Consider the following 22827-nt stretch of genomic DNA (forward strand, 5'->3'; position numbering starts at 1 on the left):
TGATTGATGATAAGCATGGTTAAGAATTCTCTAGGTGTGTAGGCAGCAACAAAAAAGTTATGTGATGATCAGTTGTGATGGACTTGGATCTTTTCAGCTATGTGATGATTCAGGACAATTCCAATAAACTTGGGATGGAGAGAACCATCTGCATCCAGAGAGAGGTCTATGGGGACTGAATGTAGATCATAACATAATATTCTCATCTTTTTTTTCTTATTTGCTTGCTTTTTTTTTCTTTCTCAATTTTTGTTCTTTTTCATCTGATTTTTCTTGTACAGCCTGATAAATGTAGAAATATGTTTTTTAAAAAATTCAATAAATGGGGGCGGGGAGATTTTTCACAAATGATTCTTCATGTGCGCTATGTACAATCCATTCACTTTGCCTGGTCTAATCCTTAGCTCAAAGTATTTTCCAGGACCCATCTCTTACAGGAAGCTGTCGCCTCAAGTATTAGCTTTTTCTCTCTTTTGAAACCGCTTTGCATTTGTCATTCTATATAGATTTCATGTTCATTTACTTGTGTAACCTGGACACTAGAAATAAGTGCCTTTGTATATTTGACATCTAAAACATTGCCATGAATTCAGTAGACATTTAATTGCTATTTGTTGAAATGAACTGAATTATATTGCATTCTAGAAGTGAATGACTTGAATTTGAATGACCAGGCTTCAAAATTAGCTTTTGATTTATGAGCTGTATGACTCTGGGCATCTTAAGCATTTGGTCATAGCTAAAGTTTTTTTTAATCTTTAAAACAGGGATAGTGGTTATAGTACTTACCTTATAGAATTTTTGACCTTTAAATGAGATCAGGTACTTAGAACACAATTAAAAACAATAGCTATTATTAGTATTATTATTAGGCCAATGGACTTCCCTCTGGTTACCAGCACATAACAGAAGATCTAGCCCAAGTTCAAGCTCCTTTATAATATTCTACATTCCTGTTGTAGTCATTCCCTATAATACCTATAACATCATCTATCTCCCTCTTTTTTTTGTCCCCAATTCATCCGTAGTATGCTCTGTGACCCCAGCTAAATTTCTCACACACCCACCCTCTTTTTGCACGAATGTAGATGCTATGTAGTTGTTCATCAATTATAGGATGGGGAGGTTCTCCAATATGCTCAATAAGCAAACATTGGATGAAAATTGAAGTGTTCTTGCTTCCATATTTATTTCTCTATTTATCCTCATTAATTTGTGGTGTTGTTTTTTGTTTGTTTTTTTCAACTGCTTAGCAGTTATTTCTCCCTCTCTATATAGTAGCATGAGTGTCTAAGTATCACAAAGGATTGAGGGTTGGACCTGGAGTCAGAGAGACTAATTTTCCTGAGTTCAACTCTGACCTTGAACATATATTAGCTCTTTGACCTTGGATAAATCATTTAACTTTGCCTAAGTTTCCTCATCTGTAAAATGATCTGGAGAAAGAACTGACAATCTACTTCAGTATTTTTGCCAAGAGGGTCACAAAGAGTTGAACATGACTAAAATGACAAAACAACAAGAAATTATAAATGCATCATTTTTGTAGAAATACTTTCCATCTGGAATCTAGAACTCCAAGTAGCAAGATAAGAAAGTTGGGTATTACAGGTGCAAAAATGTTTATAGAAGCTCTTTTTATGGTAGCAAAGAATTAGAAAATGAGTAGATGCCCATCACTTGGGTAATGGCTGAATAAGTTGTGGTATATGAAGGTTTGGAATATTATTGTTTTATAAAAAAGAATGAACAAACTGACTTTAGAAAGACCTAGAGAGATTTACAAGATCTGATACTGAGTGAAACAAGCAGAACCAAAAATACGTTGTACATAGTAATAAGCAAGAATGTGTAATGATAAACTATGAAAGTTTATCACTCAGTGATTCAGTGATCCAAGGCAATTCCAATAAACTTTGGATAGAAAACATCATCTGCATCCAGAAAAAGAAATATATATAGATTGAATGTAAATCAACACATGCTATGTTCACTTTTTTCTGTTTTTTTTTCTCTCCCATGTTTTTTCCTCTTGTTCTGATTTTTCTTTCCTAACATTATTCATAAAGCAATGTATACCAAAAAGTAAACTAAAAAAAAGTTGGGGATTGAACTAGTAGGGACTCTATTATAGCAATGAAATATCACACTGAATTATCCTTATCCAGGTGATATCTGGAAATTCTGAATGATAGATAGGGGGGAAGGGTAGAAGATAGAAGAGATTAATAGCTATGAAGCCCCTGAGAGGAGAGGGGAAAGACTACCAAAGGCTTACTCTCAGAAGTTTTTAATTTTTTCCCCTGGGGAAAAAGAAGAGGAATAGTCTCCTGGACAGATATTCAGAGGAGGAAAGGTGATTCCCCATTGTGTTTACCCAATATTCCTCATACAATTTTCACTTTAGCTTGATGGTAGTTAAAGAGGCTAAAAAATATACTTTTCCTTAAGCATCTCTGTAATCTGATCCATCACTTATCCTGAGCATTGGAGGCTGAATATTTTGCTTGTGTTCTGTATTCTAAGCTTCAGGCTCACTCTCAGGGTCAATAGCTGCCAGCATCAGGAATGAGGGTAGATAAGGAAGATGGTTAGATCTGACCCCCAGAGAGAGAGGCTAAAGTTCTATCTAATACCTGGTTTGGGAAAGAGGCAGTATTTAAGCTAGGTGCACACTATATTCAAAGCTGGTGAATGAGTTTCAAGCTAGCTAATTTAGTATGCAGAAGAAGAAGAGATTCAATGGCTATATGGGGTACTTAAAGCAATTTGGGAGTGGTAGACTGCTATTTGGTGCTGTTTCCTTTAATCTTCCCTTTCCCTCCTACCCCCAAATCCAATCACTTATCAATTCCACTTGATTTTAAACTCCATAAAATCTTTCCTGTTCATCTCCATCTATTCACTCCCTTGACCTTACACCTGAATTATTGTAATAGCCTCCTGATTCATTTTTCCAATTCCCATTTATCTCTACCCTCTACACAGCTGCCAATGTAATATTTCTGTATCAAAATTTGGCTGCATCACCCTGATGCTCAAAAATATTTAGTGGTTTCTTATTGTCTCTAGGAGGAAGCAGTCAGGGGTTTGTAGGATGTGGCTATCTTCACTTGGTTTCTGAATACAGTCTGTGCTGTGTCCAGAGCTAGAATACAGAATAGTACATCAAAGAGAGAATTTGAGTGATGATGACATATCTTGCAGCTTTGACAGTCTCCACTAAGTTGAAAAAAAAAAGTTAAAAATTACAAGCCTTGTCTAGGATTGTACATTTCTTACCCGAGAACCAGCTGAACTAAGATAGAGGTTCATACCCAAACAATTAGTCAGTAGTTCATGATTTTTATTAAATTAAATTGTACTGACTTATTTTTTTTTGTTTTCATATCTATATTTATCCCACCCTAAAATAAAAAACAAAAAAGGGCGAGAAGTAATTTACTGGAACTAATATATTGGGGAAAAAAATCGTGCACAGTGTTTCACACTCATTCCTGCAAAGAATCCTTCTTTGGAGTCTAGGCATACCTAGAAATGCCTAATATCAAGGCACCCTGAGGGGGTCTTTGTAGCATGCTCAGATCTCCTAAAATGAAGGTTTCCTTCATCCCCAATCATAAGGGTGAAAGCAACTTTTGTAGAAACAAAAAAGCTTCCATCTTTAAAATAGCAAGATGAGCCATTGCCTCTTTTTCTTCTCGATGTTCTGCTGGTTCCCACTGTTTCATTTCATGCTCTTTGCTGCCATTTGCAGAAGCTGAAGGTTAGAGTGTGCAGACACCATGAACTGAACGAAGAGGGAGAAAGGACTTCCTCCTCCAGTGCACCCTCTCTTTTACCTTGTTACCAGAAATCAGTTATGTTTTTGTTGTCCTGGAGTTTCAGATACAGGCAGTGATGTTCATCAGACTGAGAATAAGCCACAGGGACCTTGGAGCTAGCCAGGCAGGATAGTGAACCAGCCAGCCAGTCCTACATAGGTACCCTGAATCATCTGCACCCCAAACCCACTGGTATAATGATCTTTTCTCTTTGGTGGAAATCAGTGTCTTACCTGTGTCTTCACAAATTTTCCTTAAGTTTCTTCAATTACTTCAAGTGATTCAGAAAGAAGACAGACAATGTCAATCCCACCTCAGGTTTTGAAGGGAGAATAAGGCTCTGCAGAGAAACTAGCATGAGAGGAGCTGGCCATATTCATGATGTCCCTATCCCCAACTTGCTACACCAGAGACTTTGAGGAATTTCCCCTTGGGAAACCAGGATGCTCTTTCTTGTTTTAACTAAGTGTTCTTGCTCTCAATGGGCGAATTCATTCAGTAATATCTGGTATACATTCTAATATGTATGCTTTCTGTGATTTCTGTTTTACCATTGAAAAGAATTCTTTGCTATTTGCTATTTATACCTTCATTATGGAACTAGTATTTTAAGTAGAAAAGGAGTCAAATCTTGGATATAAAACATAAGGTCTTCCTTTCTTCAATAAGGAATAACAGAAATTTAGCTTGCCCCTGAAAACTACATTCCCTAGGCTAATAATATTTAATGGAACAGATTAATATAAATCTAGCCTAGTGTTCCCTTTCTCTGAGAGGAGTAGAGTTGTCAAGCTTCTGGCCCCAGCCTCCTTCATCTCCTACTGGCAGGAGTAACCACGTCCTTTGAATAAGGGTGGGAGAAGAAAAGACTAGAGATGTCTGTTCTGCTTCCTTTACTACATGTCAGGTACAGGCTTCTTACACGTGTACTCTCTTCTGAAATGCAGAATGAACCAGAAAATGTCTGTTTCTCTTCTCCTTCTTTTGTCTTCAGTTTCAGATACAGACAGTGATCTCCAGTGCTCTTTGATCCAGGGTAACTTGAAGCCAGCATAGCAGGTAGAAGGGGATTGCCAGCCAGCCCGACAGGACAACCCCCAAAGTCAAAGTATCCAGGATCCAAATCCAAGGAGGGATTGGAAGTGAGAACAACCTGAAACAGAAGACAAATACCTCAGCACATTTCACCAAGTGAGGGTAAAAAAGACGGAGACCACTAGAAGTAAGTTTTTCCCTTCCCACTGATTCATGTCATACTGCCTATCCTGGGATCTTTATCCTATGTACACAGCAGAAAAGAGCATACAGGAAAAAAGAGATTTGTGAGAGAGAGAGAAAAGTGTCTGGCTGAAAGAAAGTGATCAAAAAGAGCAACTATATTATCATTTCCTGTTTTAAAAATGCAACCTGTTCTATTTCTACAGCCAATCAGAGTAGGTTACATCTACCTATATAATAGTGAAGCGTGTCTCCATGTTGGGGAATCTAGGATACTTCAATAGCAGGCAGATCTGGGAATGTCCAGATAAATTCAAGTTAAAAAGCTTTGACTTTTTAAATTTATTTTATTCAGTTCTGATGGTTTTGTTGCTGTTTCCATTGACACCACTTTATTAATTGTATATATTGTTTTGCTGGTTTTGCTACTTCATTTTGCATCATTTCATATGTTTTACCACTTTGTATCCCATCCTATTGAGCAAATAATGAATTATTTGGGCTACTTTTACAATGAAAATAATGTAAGAGGTAGAAAGATAATCTGATGAAGTCATGGTTTGATGAAGTAAAGTAAGTATTGTTAGGTCAAAGAGAGCCCGGAATTATGAGAGGTAACAGGAAAGCATGAAAGGACTTCAGATCTCAGTATCAGAAGATCTGAGATGATATCCTGACTCTGATATTTGTTAATTATGTAACCCTGAGCAAGACCATTCACCACTATGAGCATCAGTGTCCTTGTCAGAAAACCAGGAATCTTTATATTCCCTCCATCAAGAAGCTGCTGGCAGGAAAGAGATTTGTAAAGCTTAAAGTGTTATATAAAGGTGAAATATAATTACAGAGCTCTCTTTCTGCCAGAAGCAAAATAACCAATAGTTTTTGAGTCACATTAATGATGATTTTATCTTTCAAAAGCTCTCTCAAATCTGTTCTTCCCAAATTGAGGGTGCATGGCATGCTATTCCAGGCTTTTCTTTCTTCTGACACAAAAACAGGAGGAAACAATAAAGAGAAATTATTTTAAAGATCTGATTCTCAGCAACAAAGAAGAATTGGTTTTTGGAGTGAGTGCTTCCCTCCAAGAGTCTTATCATTTCCACTCCAGAAACCAGTTTCTCCTAATTGGTAACAACCAGATTTTCCATATCATTTTTCCTTATTTTAGTTTTTAATGTATGCAGAGACAAAAGCTGGGAATAGCATGCTGTCATGTAACCCAAATTTGGAGAAAGCCAATTCTAAAGGGTATAACATACACAAATACATTATCCCTACTTATAATCTATCTCTGATTGTTCTCTACATTCTTCACAAGATCCATTTTTTGTGGGGAGCCAAGTAGTGTGGTGGACAGAGTGCTGGGTCTGTCACAAAGACCCAAATTCAAATCAGACCCCAGATACTTAGCTGTGTGGACCTAGACAAAATGCTGAATCTGCTTGCCTCAGTTTCCTTTACTGTAAAATGTGGGTAATCCCAGAGATGTCATGAGGATCAAATGACATATTTGCAAATTGTTTGCACAGTGCTTGGCACACAGTAAAAGCATAATAAATGCTTTACTCTTCCTCCTGCCCCATAATGCTATGGAACACCTTTGGAATGTGTCCCAGTAGATTGGATGCTGATGATCACAGGTCCATCCAGACGCAGGTGATTGTGCTCATCACAGCAAGTCCCGAACATTTCTGATGTCCAGAGAGAGGTGACTCTGATGTTATCCTCGGTGAGTCAGTCCTGCCTGACTAGTGAGACCCAGAGAGCGGTCAGTAATGAACTGATGCTACGGTGACAGGGAGGTCTCTAGAGGCAAACCTTAGTGATCTGTCTTTGGACACAGAATATTTAGCATCTTATTCAGTAATTCATATAAAATCACAGACATGTATTGTCTGTGCCACAAAGATGAGGGAAAAACTAATTTATGGGATAAATAAGCACCAAAATTACACTGACATCTTAGAATGCGAAGAAATACAACAAAACAGAATTTAATGGGGATAAAAATAAAGTTTTGTTTTTTTCCCCCACAAAATGGGATAAGTTAGAAAGAGTTCCATTAGAAAGGACCTGGGTGGTTTACATGGGCTAGAAACTCTCTTTGAATGAAGTGTATGACCTTGTAACTCCCCCAAACCATTGTGATCCTAGGTACAGTGAGAGAGGAATCACACCCAGAATGAGAGGTGATAGGTCTCCTGTCCATTTAATAGAACACTATAGGCCAAGTCTTCTCTTCTCCAGCTTAATTAAATGTTGCTAGTTCCAAGAAATGACCTTCCTATGGCTTGGTTTGGAGATTTCTTGCTACTATGGGAACTCTCTTCTGGTCATGCTCTAATTTGTCTATGTGCAAAAACAAACATTCATTGTTTCAGAAGGGGCTGGGACAGGGAAAAACAGTGGAATAAAAAATATCATTATTATTTTTTAATAATAATTATTATATATAACAATAATCTGAGAATAATTATTATTAGATGATAATCAGTATAAAACATTTACGAAACATTTTATCTTTAAAACAATCCTGGAAGGTAGATGCTATTGTTATTCCCATTTTACAGAAGTAGAAACTGATAAGGACTGAAGTTAAATGGCTTGTTCAGGATGACATAGTGACTAAGGTTGGATTTGAAGTCCGACATGGGGCTCTAGTTCTATGGTTCTATTCATTGCATCACCTGTGACCTCCCTAATTGTGCCTTTCTGATAATTCTGCCTCACCCCCTGCCCCCTTGTCATTTATAAAAGGCCACACACTCCTTTATGGGTTTATACTCCCACACTATTTATATGCACCCTAACCCTTCTATTGCTCTCTGTCTGGTTCTCCTCTCTTCCTGCTTAACACAAACTCACTCATTCCATCATCACTGGAGTGGGCAAGCTACCGAATTAGCTCCATTGATGTAGCTACTGACATTGTGTCAAAACCATCGTGTGCTCAATGCAGACGTGCACCATTTGTCTGGAGCTTTCAAGTCCCTGCTTCTCAGCAAAGTATCTAACCAGATAATAGCTCCACAGACCAGCATTTATGCACTCAAATTGTTCAGGCATTTCCTGGTGGAACAGAAAGGCTGGTGTCTGTAGCCTGACAAATGCCTCCAGTGTAAAAGGATTAAGCATATTTGTAAGTGCTTTTGTTGGCCAGCTCCACTCGGGATTAGTGCTGGCTGGAGGGCTTGGAGATGTCTATTAGGATTCAGAAAACAGCCTCATTAGACTAGTCCTGTCCCCTTAATCAAATCTGCTCAGCCAATAGAACTAGAACATTTTGGCTTGGGTTGGGAAGAGTATGAAGATAGCAAGGGGATATAATTGCTTTTAGATTTGAAATTTGTGTTTAATGCCAATTTAGAGGAATGAATAGGTTGAATAGGAACCTATTGCCTTCAGTTTGACTCAGTTCAACAATAATTCACTGATTGCCTACTACATGTCAATCACTGAATTAAGCACCAGGAAAACAAAGGCAAAAAAAAAAAAAAAAAAAAAACAATCTCTGCCCTCAAGGACCTTATATTCTATTGAGGGAAACAGCAAATATGAAAGATAGACAAAATAATTTTTTGGGACAGAGATGAGGACTAATAACTGGAGGAAGGATTAGATAAGTATAGAAGTAGATTTTGAACTAAATTGTGAAGGAAGCTAGGAATTGTGAGTGATAAAAATAAAAAGAGAATATTTTCTAAACTTGAGGGACTACTTATGGAGATGAGTGATAGAATTTCGTAGAGGAACTGGAACGTAGGGAAGGGAATTTAGCAGTCAGACATAAGATTGCAGATTTAGAGTTAGGAATGGTGCTGAAGGAATGACTTCATCCAAATCCCTCATGTTACAGATGTGAAAAAGGAAGCCCAAGGAAGTTGTGACCTGCCCAAAGTCACAGAGGAAGTCAACTTCATAGGCAAAATTTGAACCTGGATTCTTCAGCTCAAACATGAGAAAAAAATTAAATAATCAATTATTGGGAAGATCTAGGTTTGTTTATTTGTTTTCCCTCTTCCTATCTCCTCATTGCTGGGTCAAATCAGCATTTAAAGATATTTCTGATAATGAAATTGGATTAATTTTCTCCTCAGTCTGTTAGATTGTTATTTGACTCCATCTAAGTGGAGAAGCCCATTGTGTTCTATTCAAATTGGGCAGGGATAGATCCTTTGTTTAGATTGTCCAATGTGAAAGTATTTTGGGAGTGACATTAGAATGGATACATCTTTCTTTATAATATTTATTATTCTTCTTAATTGTTAATCAAGCAGTACTGATTACCGTCCTCAGGAATACCCACTCTTCTACCAAAGGCATATAAGCATTGAGTAAGTTCCATGAGGGGTTTTAGGCACTGACTCCCTTTATTAATTATACAGTAATATAATTAATAAAATAATTAATTGCCTAGAAGCTATGTCTCTTGAACTTTTTATATGTCATTGCAATTAGCGCCCTTCTATTGTACCATGACCAGAGGCCATTTTGTTGAACCTATACCTTAACAATTTCCTTGATAAATGGATATTCAGCCTCCATTTGAAATCTTCCAGTGAATGGAAAACTCACTACTTATCGAGATAACTTAATCTAATTTTTGAACCCCATGGATTGTTTTCATAAAATTCAAACCATCTCTATAATTGCCAGCAATTGTTTCTAGTTCTCCAGTTTGTTACTAAGAATAATAAGCTTAATCTTTCTATAAGAAAACCCTTCCTATAAATAAAGACTTAAATTTTATATCTTCTAAGTATTCATTTTGGAGCTTCATTAATACAGAATTTCTGCATATGAAGTTGATACCACTCAAGAAGCATTTGTTGAAATGAACTAAATTGAGCAAATAATGACTCCAAACTGTTTACTAAATATAATGCAAACTTTCCTATCTTATATTCAAGACTTTTGTAATTCAGTATTGCCCTATTATTCCATTTTTATCTCTATAGTATTCCTTAATGTACCTGATGCTATCGCAGCCTGATTGAACTACACTCTATTTGGCAAATATTTCCTGACTATGTTGGTCCATAGTATTCCTTATGACTAGAATATCCTCCCTACCTCCCTTCATGTATTTAAAGTACATTTTAAATGACACCTCTTTCAGAAAGACTTCTCTGATCTGTGCTAGTAATTTTTTCCATCTTGGATTTCATCCAATATCTTGTTCTTAGAAATATTTTCTGTATTATTTTTAATAATGTTTGCATCTGTGTCATGACTCTAAATTGAAGCTTCTTAACTTGAGATCTATGAGTTTTTAAAAATATCTATAATTCAATATAATTAGATTTATTATAATCCTATGTATTTTATACATTTAAAAACATTATTTTAAGAAAAAAGATCTATAGGTTTCCTTAGACTGAGAAGGGAATCCATGACACACAGAAAAGATTAATAATCCTTGCCCTAGATGATAAATTCAGAAGGATAGTATTTATCTTCATCTAGTCTTCCTAAAATTGTATTTTATATAGTCATTTAATCAATGCTTGTCAATTTGAATTGAATTGAATAAGCTTAGAATAATAAATATAATTAGCATATACTTCAGTTTTTTAATACATCCAATATTGGTTGATGTATGCACTCAAATAGTAACCCATCCTGTGTGACTCTTTCCCCAAAAATCTTTCAAAAGGCGGCCACCAATGGCCAATTAACTATGGTAGAATGCCATAAAGATAGCTTTTATGCAAAATGAAGGTATATATATGTATGTATGTGTGATTGTGTGTATACTAAAAGAAGCACAGCGAATTCACCAGTTGAAGTGATGAGAGGTATAAAAGATTGGGAATCTAGCTATTGAGGTTTATAATTATTCTTCTTTTACCTCTAACTCTTCTTATAGATTCCATCCTCCACATTGGAGAAAAAGATAGTGTCATATTCACTTAAGAGCAGAGAGATCCTAGTTGACCGTGTTGCTGACCATAATCTTGTTTCTGTTTTGTCCCCTAGAGCCCAAGAGGTAACACTTGGGTTCCACAGCAATCATTCCTTAGAAGCTTGTGGTTAATTTATATCTATTGAGTTTAAAGGAATTACCTTCTCTTTCTTTGTAGTAAATAAAGCTGTAAACAGCTGGTGAGATTGATTAATGGTTCTAGTTGAGCTAAAGCATTTAATCAATCCCCAGAACTGTTCATTAGATACTAGCTTCAGTGGGGAAGAGTGAAATGCCATTGAATGCTAAGCAATGATGTGGAAGAATTATATTCCTTCTTTCGTTACTTCTCCTTGCCTTCTGACTCCCCCAATATACCAGCATGATTGGAGTGGACCTTGTTCTAGTACTGACCTATTCTAATAGCCTCTAGGAGATTTAGGATAAATAACTAATGCAGGAAGCTTCAGAGGCCAGGTGGTAAGGTGAAAAGAGACTAAACTAGGGGGTCAGAAGTTTCTCCAATAGCCCTGCCACACACAGTCTATACAAACAATCATAAACAAATCACTTCATATCTGTCAAATGAAGATCATACTTAGTCTACTTACTTTATAGGGTAAAAATGGGATCGAATGGGATAGAATCAGAGTTTTCATTGGTATTGAGAAATCCCAATGAGAAAACTACTTCAACTAATGTGGATCAGTAATTTCCTACAATTTATAGCCTTAAATAATTTCCTAGGGATACTGAAGGTTAAATGCTTTGTCCTCCACCATTCAGTTTTTTACAGCCTCAAAACAGCAGGTCATCAGAGATGTATCTTTGAAAATATTTATCATTCCTGTTTGGAGGTTGAGGTAAAGTAATTCCTTTAACCAAGCATTCATCAGGACATCAGAATATTCTACCTCATTCGGTCAGTGTATCTATCTCCTTGGAACCCTGGTTTTTCAAAGGTTCCTACCTTCAACTTGGTGGTATAGTGGATAGAGGACCAGGATGGAATCAGGAAGACCTGAATTCAAATCTAGCCTCAGACTCTTATTAGCTAATAAATCACATAACCCTGTTTATCTCATTTTCCTCATGTAAAAAATCATCTAGAGAAAGAAATAGCAAACTACTCTGATATTTTTGCTAAGAAACCCCAAATGGAGTTGTAAAGAGTTGGACATGATTGAAATAATCGAACAAGCAACCTCATTCCTTCAGTAATATTGCTTCCCTTTTGATAAATCTTTTCTCTCTCCTTTAGCTGTTCCACTATAACTTCCTAGCCAGGATAAACTTTAATGGATAAAGAGTGAAAGTCTGGAGTTAGGAAGACCTAGGTGAGAATCTCACCATAGGTAACCCATGAACTAGATATTTAGGGGTAAGTTACTTAATCTTTCTGTTTCATTTATAAATAGGAGATAGTTATTACTATCCTACAGTGTTGTGAAAAGCCAAGATAAGAGAATTAAAAGGTTCTGCAAGCCTTAAAGGACTATATAAATAGAAGCTATTGGTATTTTTCCCCAATTACCATTCTTGCCATCAAACCCTTCCAATGAATTATTCTCTCTGGGTCATATATTGATTATATACAGAGAAGAATGCTATTGGGGGTACTTTAGATTTTTTTACAGGATAAATTTCTAAACCAAGCTGGAAAGCCTTCAAGTATAACCACAATGATTGATGGGGAGCCCACAGAAAATCCTAGCTAAATAGGTTTATCATCACCAAAGTGTTGGTCACTAGGGGATGATTTTCTTTTAGACTAAGTAATTCATAGAAACCACTCACTAAGACAGAGGATGTGGGTGGATCCACATCAACAAAACTATGAATCCTTGAAGTATGATCATTATTTATGATGATTATTAATAATATGAATGAGTTCATTTTGTGTGCATTTCCATTTTGAGAATGGGATACATTAAGGGAAAGGAAGTATTTGATTGAATGATGCTGATATTATGTTATTTTATGCATTAGTAGTTATTTAGAGGAAAATAATTTTCATATCATTTTTGTTCTTTTGTTCTCATAAGAGATCTGTGAGATAGGAGTGAGAAGTATTCCCTATCCATTTTATAGATAAAGAAACAAGACTAAAAGTGAAGTATCTTGTTCCATTATAAATTGGTGACTTCACACAGATTCAGGCCTCTGACTTGCAGTTCAATACTTGTTCTAGTCTACCAGGTTGCCGTGTTAGAAATGAAATAGTAACAGGCAGGAAGTTGGCATGTGATCTAGGGCTTCATGCAAAAAAGCTAAAAAGTTGAAAGTGATGTGTGCTCTTTGGACTTGAGCTTAGCCAGCTGTATAATGAGTTTAATAGCCTGATTCTTATCGGGCAGTAATACCTCTACCAAGTAGCTTGGATGAAGTATTTTGCATTGGCAAGGTACTTTAAATGATGATTTATTATTCCCTACCATGCTTCTTTAATAATGGCTGATGTGCAGTCCTATCTTGGAGACAGAAGAAACATATCACAAATGTAATAATACTACTAACCATAAGAATAAAAATAGGTACGGTGGAGTACTAGTTCTGAATCAGAGAATCTAAGTTAAATGACACTTGTATTATTTGTGATTTCTATGAATTTGGGGAGTGATTTAACTTCCCTGGTGCTCAGTTTCCTCTTCTGTAAAGCAGAAAAGTGAGACTTGATGGCTCCTGAGATTCTATTCAAGTGTATATTTATAAACCTCTACTCTGAAATTTCTTTTGAGCTTTCACCTTACTAAGTACTTCTCTTGTAATAAAATGGAACCATAAGGTCAAAGAATCAAAGGATCTCAGAGTCGGAAGACATCTTAGAAGTTTTGTCATCCATCATTTCCCTGAGCATGAATCTTATCCATAATATTCTTGACAAATGATTCTCATTCAGCCACTGCTTCAAGATCTACAGTGATGAAGGAAATAACTGCCTCTTGGTGTAGCCCATTCCATTCTGGTATATTTGTATCATTGATAACTCTCCTCCAAATTGTACCAGGTTCTTCTTCCCTATGACTTCCATTCAGTTTTTCTGGTTCTACAATTTGGGGTCAATCACAAAAAAATATTATTTCTCTTCCACTGTAGTTGACAGGCATGAGAATAACAGCTATAATAACTAGAATTTACATATTATTTTCAGTTTTGCAAAGAATTGAATATACTCTCATTTGAACCTCACAACAACCCTGGAGGTAGCTGTTTTTATTATCTCCATAGAGATGAGGAAATTGAGGCTGAAAGAGATTCAGTGATTTGTTTAGGATCACACCATTCTTAAGTATCTAAAGCAAGATTTGAATTTAGGTATCCCTGACTTCAAGTCCAGTACTTTTACTCTGTGTCTCCTAACTGCCTTAGGGCTAATATTCAAAGGAAGCCATTTATTCCTGCTAAATACCCTCTAGTCTGACTATTATTCGTTCCTTAAGCTCATGCTCCTATGCACAATTTTGAGTCTCCTCATTTTGCTAATTTATCTTCTTCCAATGAGTCCCAGACTACAAATGGCCCTCCTAAATTTTGTGATCCAAAGTTGAGGAAGGAACTTCCATATATCTCCATTACCTTATGTGGGAAGCCTTTTAGTCATCAATTCCACTATGTATTTCCTCTCTCTTTCCAAAGACTAACAATATTTAAATTGTCTTAAATCACAGAAAGGCAAAATTTAAAAAGTTGAAAGGAACCTCAATGTTCATCTGTTTCCATCTATATATTATACTTATTATATTCCAATTGAACAGTTTGAAAATTATGGATAGTGTTTAAGAGGAAAACAGTCTTAATAAGGTTGAAAGAGTTAAAAAAAAAAAATGAAGCCAGGAGATTCAAGTTCATATCTAGACTGTCCCACTCATGAGTGATTAGTTATTTTATATTTTATTCTAATATTCTGTGATTCAAAGTTCTAACTTAATTAATGAATAAGTCAGATCAAAGGAGGCAATGGTAGTTAAAGGGGAAAAAAAGAGAAAGAGAAAGTGAAAATTAGTTTCAAAGTGTGGGTGTTAATGACTTGCTCTGGATTTGTAATGCCAAAGGGGTCTATCAATCTGAACACAAAATGAAGGAAAGAAACAAATTAACACAGAAACCCTGCCTCCTTTTGATTATCTGTAATAGGCCCAAGTTCTTGTGAGTTATTAATAGCAGTTAGGAAGCTAATTTGCTTAAGCTATTAAAGACTTCCTCATGGCAGCCTTTTTAAGGTTAGAAGGCCAGATCATAGAGTTACTTTGGTACCAAGCCATAAGGACTAATTGTCCTTTTCATTAACACTTGTTGGGGTTGGAGGGTGAAGATAAACTGGTGACCCATCATAGTTGGATTTTGCTTATGACTGGGGTCATTATGGGATTGAGACCAATTCCTTCATCTGTGTACTCGATCTCTGTCTCTGTCTGTCTGTCTGTCTGTCTCTTTCTTTCTCTTTCTCCCTTTCTCCTTCTCCTCCTTCACCCTCCTTCCCTCTTGCCCCCCGCCCAACACAATACATCCTAATGGTGCTTCCTAATGCTTTTCACAGAGCAATCCAAGTAAATGTCCAGATTGTCAGTCTTCCATTGCTGCTCTCTCATACATCTGGCCCAAATTTATCATCCTTTTCTTCATTTCCTCACCAATCTCTGTTTTCTATCTAGGTGGTCTATAGAATATACTCATGGAAACTTTGAATCTTCCTATCATTTCTTATCAATCTCCCTAAAATCACAATTCATTTCCTCAGGAGATAGAGGGTTCATTCTCTCTGGAGATTTTCAGTAAGGGACTGAATATTAGAGATGTCAGAAAAAATCCAGTCATCTATGGGCTAGATCAACCTCATAAGGGATCATATAACTGAATGTGAGGATCACAAATTATGATTTATTATCAATAAATGCTTGATTTGTATATCTACTATATATATGTCCAGGGTGATTTAAAATTTCTTCAAATGAAATGAGGTTGTGAGTGGAAAAAGTTAAAAAAAAGTCCTGGACTAGATCATAACCTGGTTTCCCTTTCAATTTTTAAATTCTGAGATTCTTTCATAATATTGCTTCTATATCTTTTACTATATAGCATTTTCATAAAAAATGAAACTTGTTTTCTGTGTTTTTTGATTTTTTTTTAAGGAAATGAAAAGATGGTTTATGGATTTATGGTTTAGCAAATAAACAAATATTTGTAATGAAGGAGATTAAAAAGTCAAAGGATTATGGAGTTTTGAGTCTGGGTAACTAAAAGAATGATATTATTAAAAGTGATTAGGAAGTTAAGAAGAGTTAGTTATAAGATGATAAAATGATAAACTTAATTTTGGACGTACTTATTTCAGAAGCCAGTGAGACATTTAGATGGAGATATTCAACAGATATTCAATAGGTCGTGTGGGTTCAAGAGGGAGTTTAGGGATTATTATATAGATTTTGTGAATCATCTTCAATAATATTATAAATGAATAGAGTTGGGAGGCTTAGGGTCTTAGGAAGATTCTGAAGATCACCTGACAGGATAAAATACTAAACACAAAGGGCCTTTTTAAAATCTAAATTGCCAACCATTCAAACTCTTCTGCAGAGAGCACAACTCTGTTGAGCTGGCCAATTGTTTGAAATTCCGAATGTATGCTTGCCAAAATGATTATTTTATGGAAAACTCACACAGGGCAGGCACTCACAAGATAGTCAGGAAAAGTGATACAAGGACATTCTCAAGACACTGACACAGCACTGCCCAGCATGGAGAGCCCTCATCAGAGAAGGTGTTGTGCTCTAGAAGCAAAGCAGAAGTGAATTATCTGGAAAGAAACCTGAGATTTGTAAATTTAGAGAATACACCCCAAATGTTCACAGGGACTATTTGTGCCTGACCTGTGGCAGAATATTCCGTGCTGGTATTGGTCTGATCAGCCGCAGTTGGACCCATTGTAACTCTACTCTAACACAGTGATGATATTTTGGTTCTCTTCAGATCAAAGGACAACAAGCATAACTGAATAAATGAAATAACCAAGATGAGTGTAGGAAGGGAGAGAAGGGCTGAGAGAAGTAAGAGAAATCAGAGAAGAATAAGAAGGGCCTGAAAGAAGCACCAGAAGTTGGAGGTGCTTTGGGAACTAAAGGATGCAGAAAAAAGTGAATGGTCAAAAATGTAAAATTACCAGTGAAGGATGAAGAATAATAATAGCAAAAAAATAGCAAAAACTATAATAATAGCAACAAAACAAAACATTGGTTTGGATTTGGTGATTAGAATGTCATCAGTGAACATGAGAGTAAGTTCATCAGTGGCAAAGTGGGAAATGCATCCATATGACAAGGTGTTGAGATGGTAAAGAAGTAAATAGAGAGAGAGAGAATAGAGAGAGACCCCTAAAATAGTTTTAGGGGTCTAATGATTAATGGAATGGCAAATTTAAGATAAGAGCTACAGACTAAAGTGAGTTCCTGTCTTCAAAACATTGTAGCAGCCCCTGTTTGTACCATCCATTGACCATTTAGCAGATGTATAATTGGTCATTTTGTTGTAACTGGTCATTTAATGAACCATTCCTGACTCCCCAGCAAGAATTTAAGTGCCCTGAGAACAGAGAACATGGCTTCAATCTCTTTCTCTCCTAAGTTTCAGGCACAAGTTTAGGACTGAGTAAAAGCTTATGAATGTTAATTGGCCATGGTGACCCAAACTACAACTGCTCTTTTTACATACCCACAGTTGCATTGATCGGCAACTCACTGATGTATTTTTAGAACTACAGCATTTTACTAAGCACACATATCGAATTTGGGAACCAGATGGGTCAACCACAGTGTCAAAATACTTTTAAAAGGCCTCCTAGAAAAATAAAGTCAAAGTTGTCTCCTGTGACTTTAGCAAAGTAGCACAAACAGAAGGAAACATAAAATCCTTTTGCCAAATTTCCCATAGGTTAAATGCAGAAAACTTCAGAATTCCAGGAAAAGATGTCAGGCAGATAAAAGCATGAAGTTTGACTGGAAATAGAAAAACTTAGAGCTGGTTTTAAAAAAGGAAAACTCTGTAAACCTAATCATAATAGCTCATTCATACAATTCTTTAAAGTTTGTGAAGCACTTTACAAATCTTACTACATTTAGTCCTTGAAGTAATCCTATAAGGTAGATGTCATTATTAACCCTATTTTACAAATGAGGAAACTGAGGATTGAAAAGATTAAATGATTTGTTCTTAGTCACTTAGCTGGTAAGCCTTAGAGGTTGGGTTTGAATTTCAGCTTTTTTAAAATTCCAGGTGTTAGAAATTGGCTACAAAGTTAAAAAGTACTCAGGAGTATATGCAGTAAGTTGGTGCAGTCCCTGGGAACATCTGTGCTTATAGATGTGGTATTAATGAATATTTTATTTCCTATCCTGAAGTGCAAGGTGCCTTCTTCATCACCCCAATTGGTTGGGAATGATCAAAGTAACAGACTTCTTGAGCCTCCCATTGCATGTTCCTCCTTGACATGTTCTGCCCCCCACATCATACAACCCATGTTCAAAATAGTGGAAAACTTTTTCTTTGGGAAGGAGAAGTTAATATTAATTCATTAAGCATGTACACCCAGTGCTTGCTGTTACCTTTCCTCCGCTGTTTGTTTTGGGTGATTTCTGTTTGTTTATCAGTACAGCCGCTCAATATTATATTGTGTACAAGTTAACTTAGCTAACATGATCTTTCTTAAGTCTTTGTCCCTATATGGAAATTCAACTTTCTAGCTTGCTCATGCAGGTCCAGAGTCCAATCTACTGTACCATCTAGCTGCATGTACCACCTAGCTGCATATGAACTTGAATGCTGCTCTAAATAAGTTTAAAATATTCTAAAGTTAATATACTATACTCCCTTTAAAAATCCACTTTAAGCAAATGGAAGAACCACTTTGGAAAACTGCCGTTTAACATGGTAGCTGCAGCAATAACACACTAACAATATCAATATTGTTGTTCATTCTTTATTTTCAAAATGGGCCATTGATGTTATGTAGTGAGGTCTTAACTTGCTCATGAGTTGGATTTAAGTGAGACAAGAGTTGCACAAAGTCATCAGTCTTATTCTCTTTTTCAGAGTTGTCAAAGATCAGCGACAAGACAAGTCAAGGTGGCTGGTGATGACCTAGGATTTGGTGGATGACCTTGGTGTTTTTGACCAAGCTCTCAGTGCCCTACAATAACTCCGAGGTGTTCAGAGGGACTAGCAGCTCTGGTGTGAGGGCGTGTTGAGTCCTTTTGGGGCTGGTCGTCCACCTTTGAGGTTTGCCTGTTACCTAACGGTCCTTGGACTCCAAGAAGTTTTACTATGGCCAGTGGCCAGTGGCCAGCCCTTGGTACAACCAGGTGGAGGCTACCACAAGCCTCAGACCCACTGGTGAGTTATGGGAACATCTATCCTACGTGAAGATGCCTTCTGGAGAGCAGGCAAATGAGAACCACTTGTTTTAGCAGCCGTGAATAATAGCAATATACTTACAACCTCAATGAATTAACAATATCCTCAGCAGCACCCAATGCCTGACTGCCATTCTCTGCAGGCCTGCTCCTCCTGGGCCCTTCTGGAACCAATTTTTCTGTGTGTCCACCATGAAAAGCCCCCAACACACTGAAGTTATTCTTCTAAATTGCTCCTATCAGTGAAATGATCATCAAATGTTTGAGAATATTAACTCTGCTTAAACTTCACCAGATCTCTCTTACCTCTAGACTCTCAAAGGGATCTTAGGGATCATCTTGGCCCCATCCCTTGTTGTATAGATTTGGAATCTGGGGCCACAAGAGCTTAAGTGACTTGTGAGAATCACAAACACGGTAAGTGAATGAGTACCAGAGGAGGGAACTGAGCCCAGGTCTTCTCATTTTAAATTCAGCCTAAATTTCCACCCTACCTGGTCAAACATATACTCATGTTTTTCCCTTTTGGACTCTGTTCATATTATTTATGTACATACAATATATGGACCTTGATATTTATATGTTTTCTCTCCATTAAAATAAATTCTTCTGGGAAGCAGAGATTGTCTTGTTTTTGTTGGTTTTTCTTTGGATCCCCAGGACTACTTAACACAGAGCTTGGCCCAGAGTAAGGCCTTTTAATAAACACACTTGTTGACTGACTAACTCCTCTGTTTGATATTTAAAGCTCTTCTTAACCTGCTTCTCCTTTTACAAGTCTATTCCTCCCCTTCACATTGTCAGTGACTTTACCATCTAAATATTCTGACATTTTTGCTTTTCCTCTTACCCAACACTCTGCCTTTCACCTCTGCACCTTTACAGTGGTAGTCCGATATATCTAGAATGTTTTACTCCTCACCTTCACTTATTATAACTCCCAGTTTCCTTCAAAACTCAGCTTTTGTTGCCTTCAACATGAAACTTGTCTTGAACCCCAAAGTTTCTCCCCACACTCCATTGCCTTGTATTTAATGTGTATACAGTGTATATTCATATAAATATGTATACATACACACATATAAATATATGAACAGATAGACATAGTCATATGTATTCATGCATATGCATATATATTTAGCTTTGTACACGCATCCTTATGTATATGTATCGACATATACAAAAATGTTTATTAATCAAGGAACCAAAAGACAAGTAAACTATTTAATGTCATACATCTGATTATCTTCCTCTATGGAAAACAAGCATTGATTTTAAATGATTATTGCATGCTAGACACTGTGCTAAGCATTTTATAAACATTATTGTATTTGATCCTTGCAACAGCCTTATTATCACCATGTACAGTGACTTTACAGTGATTTAAGTGACTTGCGCAGAGTCACTGAGTTAAGAGTCTGAGTCGTCTTAATTCTGGACCAAATGCTATATCTGTCATTTGGCCTCTGGGGGAATAAATAGGATGAACCAAATGTATTGGTTTAATACTAAAATAAAAGCATTTTTGAGAGCAGAATTTGTTTTAGGTTGTTTTTTGTTTGTTTGTTTGTTTTTACCATGTGCCCAGTCCCTAGCACAATTCCTGGCACATAGTAGGATCTTCATAAATTATGCCTGAATGTTTTTAGAAAAAACTGGAAATAATTCCATGAACTGATGCAAAGTGAAATAAGCAAAACCAGGAGAACACTGTACATGGTAAGCAACATTGCATGATGGTTAACTATGAATGAAGACCAAGATCCAAGACAAAGCCCGAGGACTTATAATGAAAAAGATACTTGTTTCCAGAGAAAGATAATGTACTGGGAGTGAAAATTGAAACACATGATATTTTTTACTTTATTTATAATGCTTTTTTATTTGCTTTCTTTTATAATATGACAAATATGGAAACATGTTTTACATAACTGCACATGTATAACCTATATAAAATAGATTGCTATGGCAGGGAAGGAAGGGGAGAAAGGGAAGGAGAGACTTTGGAATTAAAAACTGTAAAATCTGAATGCTAAAATATATTTTTATATAAAATTTGGAAGAATAAAACCAAAAACATCCTTTCTGATTGATAATAAAGGTGGTGTAAAATTATGGTAGAATAGGAAGGGCAGTGGACAGTGTCAAATCTAAGTTCATATGCCAGCTTTGCTACATCCTTTGTAGGATCTGAAGCTGCTTCTGCAGTAAATTGAGAAGATTGGACAAGATGAATTCCAACATCTCTTCCAGCTCTTCTAAATCTATTGCACAGTGTTTTTATTCTGTAAAATACTATATATACATTGTCTGATGGAAAAGTGCTCAGGGAAAATATTATTTTGCCTGTTTTATAAATGAGGGAACCGAGACTTAGAAGGCATCTGAATAGTGATGGTGATTGAACTGATATGATCACTAATAAAGGTTCCTAAAGGTTCTTAGTCTGAGGGCCCTTGGGATCCTGATCAATGAATAAATTTCAGGGGTGCAATCCACAATTTTAAAAAATTTATATTGATAACTTTTTCAATATGAGTGGTTTCCCTTATAGTCCTTTGCATTTTTTATGCATTTTAAGATATTTTTCAGAGAAGGGTTCCATGGACTTGTTGGGTATATTGTTGGGTATGTTGTGAAAGAAATTCCTGCTTAGGTGGAGGTTGCACTTATTTCTTTGCCATGTATGGGACAACTAGGTGACTCGATGGATAGAACACAAGTCAAAATCCAGCCTCAGACACTTTCTAAGTGATTGTGAGCAAGTCACTTAACCTTTATTGTTTCATGGATCACTAACAAAAAAGGTGTTTCACTGGAGAAGGGAATGGCAAACCACTCCATCATCTTTGCCAAGAATATGATGTGTCAAACGTGATTGAACAATAAGCTGGGCACTAAAGCGGATATATCAGAAAAATGGAAAATATACCTCCTCTCCTTCCAAGCTTTATTCTGGGGCAAAAGAAGCCGTAATAATTAATTTCCAAAGAATGAATACAAACTTTGAGAGCTAAGTAAAATTTGTGTTTCTACTAGAAGAAATGACCTGGAGCAGTGGGAGAAGTGGACCTTGACATGGTTCTGGAAGGATGATTAAGACACTGAGAAAGAGAAAATCATTGAGGGAAGGGAGAAGGACATTTGAATGAACATAGACTAGGACTGAAGAATGAACCAAGTAGGCTCAGAGAGGAGACCAGTCTAAGAGTGAGCAGAATGTACATTTTAATGAGAAAAAAAATTTAGAAAGAAGAAATGGGGCCAGAATATGAAAGGCTTTGAGTGACAAGATAAAAAATAAAATATGACTGTATCCGATAGGGAAGGGGAAGTCTTGGAGGATTTTGAACATGGAAATGACATGAGGTAGAATTGGTGTTTTAGGAATATTATCATTCAATCATTAATTGAATGTTAAAGAAAGAAAAGCCCTTAAAACGGTCTGTGTTATAATGGAAAAAATGCTGAATTT

At 36.4% G+C, this 22827-nt stretch overlaps 1 long non-coding RNA gene across 1 annotated transcript; it reads left to right on the forward strand.

Annotated features, from left to right (window-relative positions):
• Positions 1-9000: 9000 nt before the first annotated feature.
• On the forward strand, positions 9001-20058 carry LOC116420701. Its single transcript, XR_004231109.1, has 3 exons — positions 9001-9041; positions 12212-12331; positions 19033-20058. It is a non-coding gene; the product is annotated as an uncharacterized LOC116420701 (long non-coding RNA).
• Positions 20059-22827: the final 2769 nt, after the last annotated feature.

The sequence above is a fragment of the Sarcophilus harrisii genome, chromosome 1, assembly GCF_902635505.1.
Source record: "Sarcophilus harrisii chromosome 1, mSarHar1.11, whole genome shotgun sequence".
In the NCBI taxonomy this organism is placed as follows: Eukaryota; Metazoa; Chordata; class Mammalia; order Dasyuromorphia; family Dasyuridae; genus Sarcophilus; species Sarcophilus harrisii.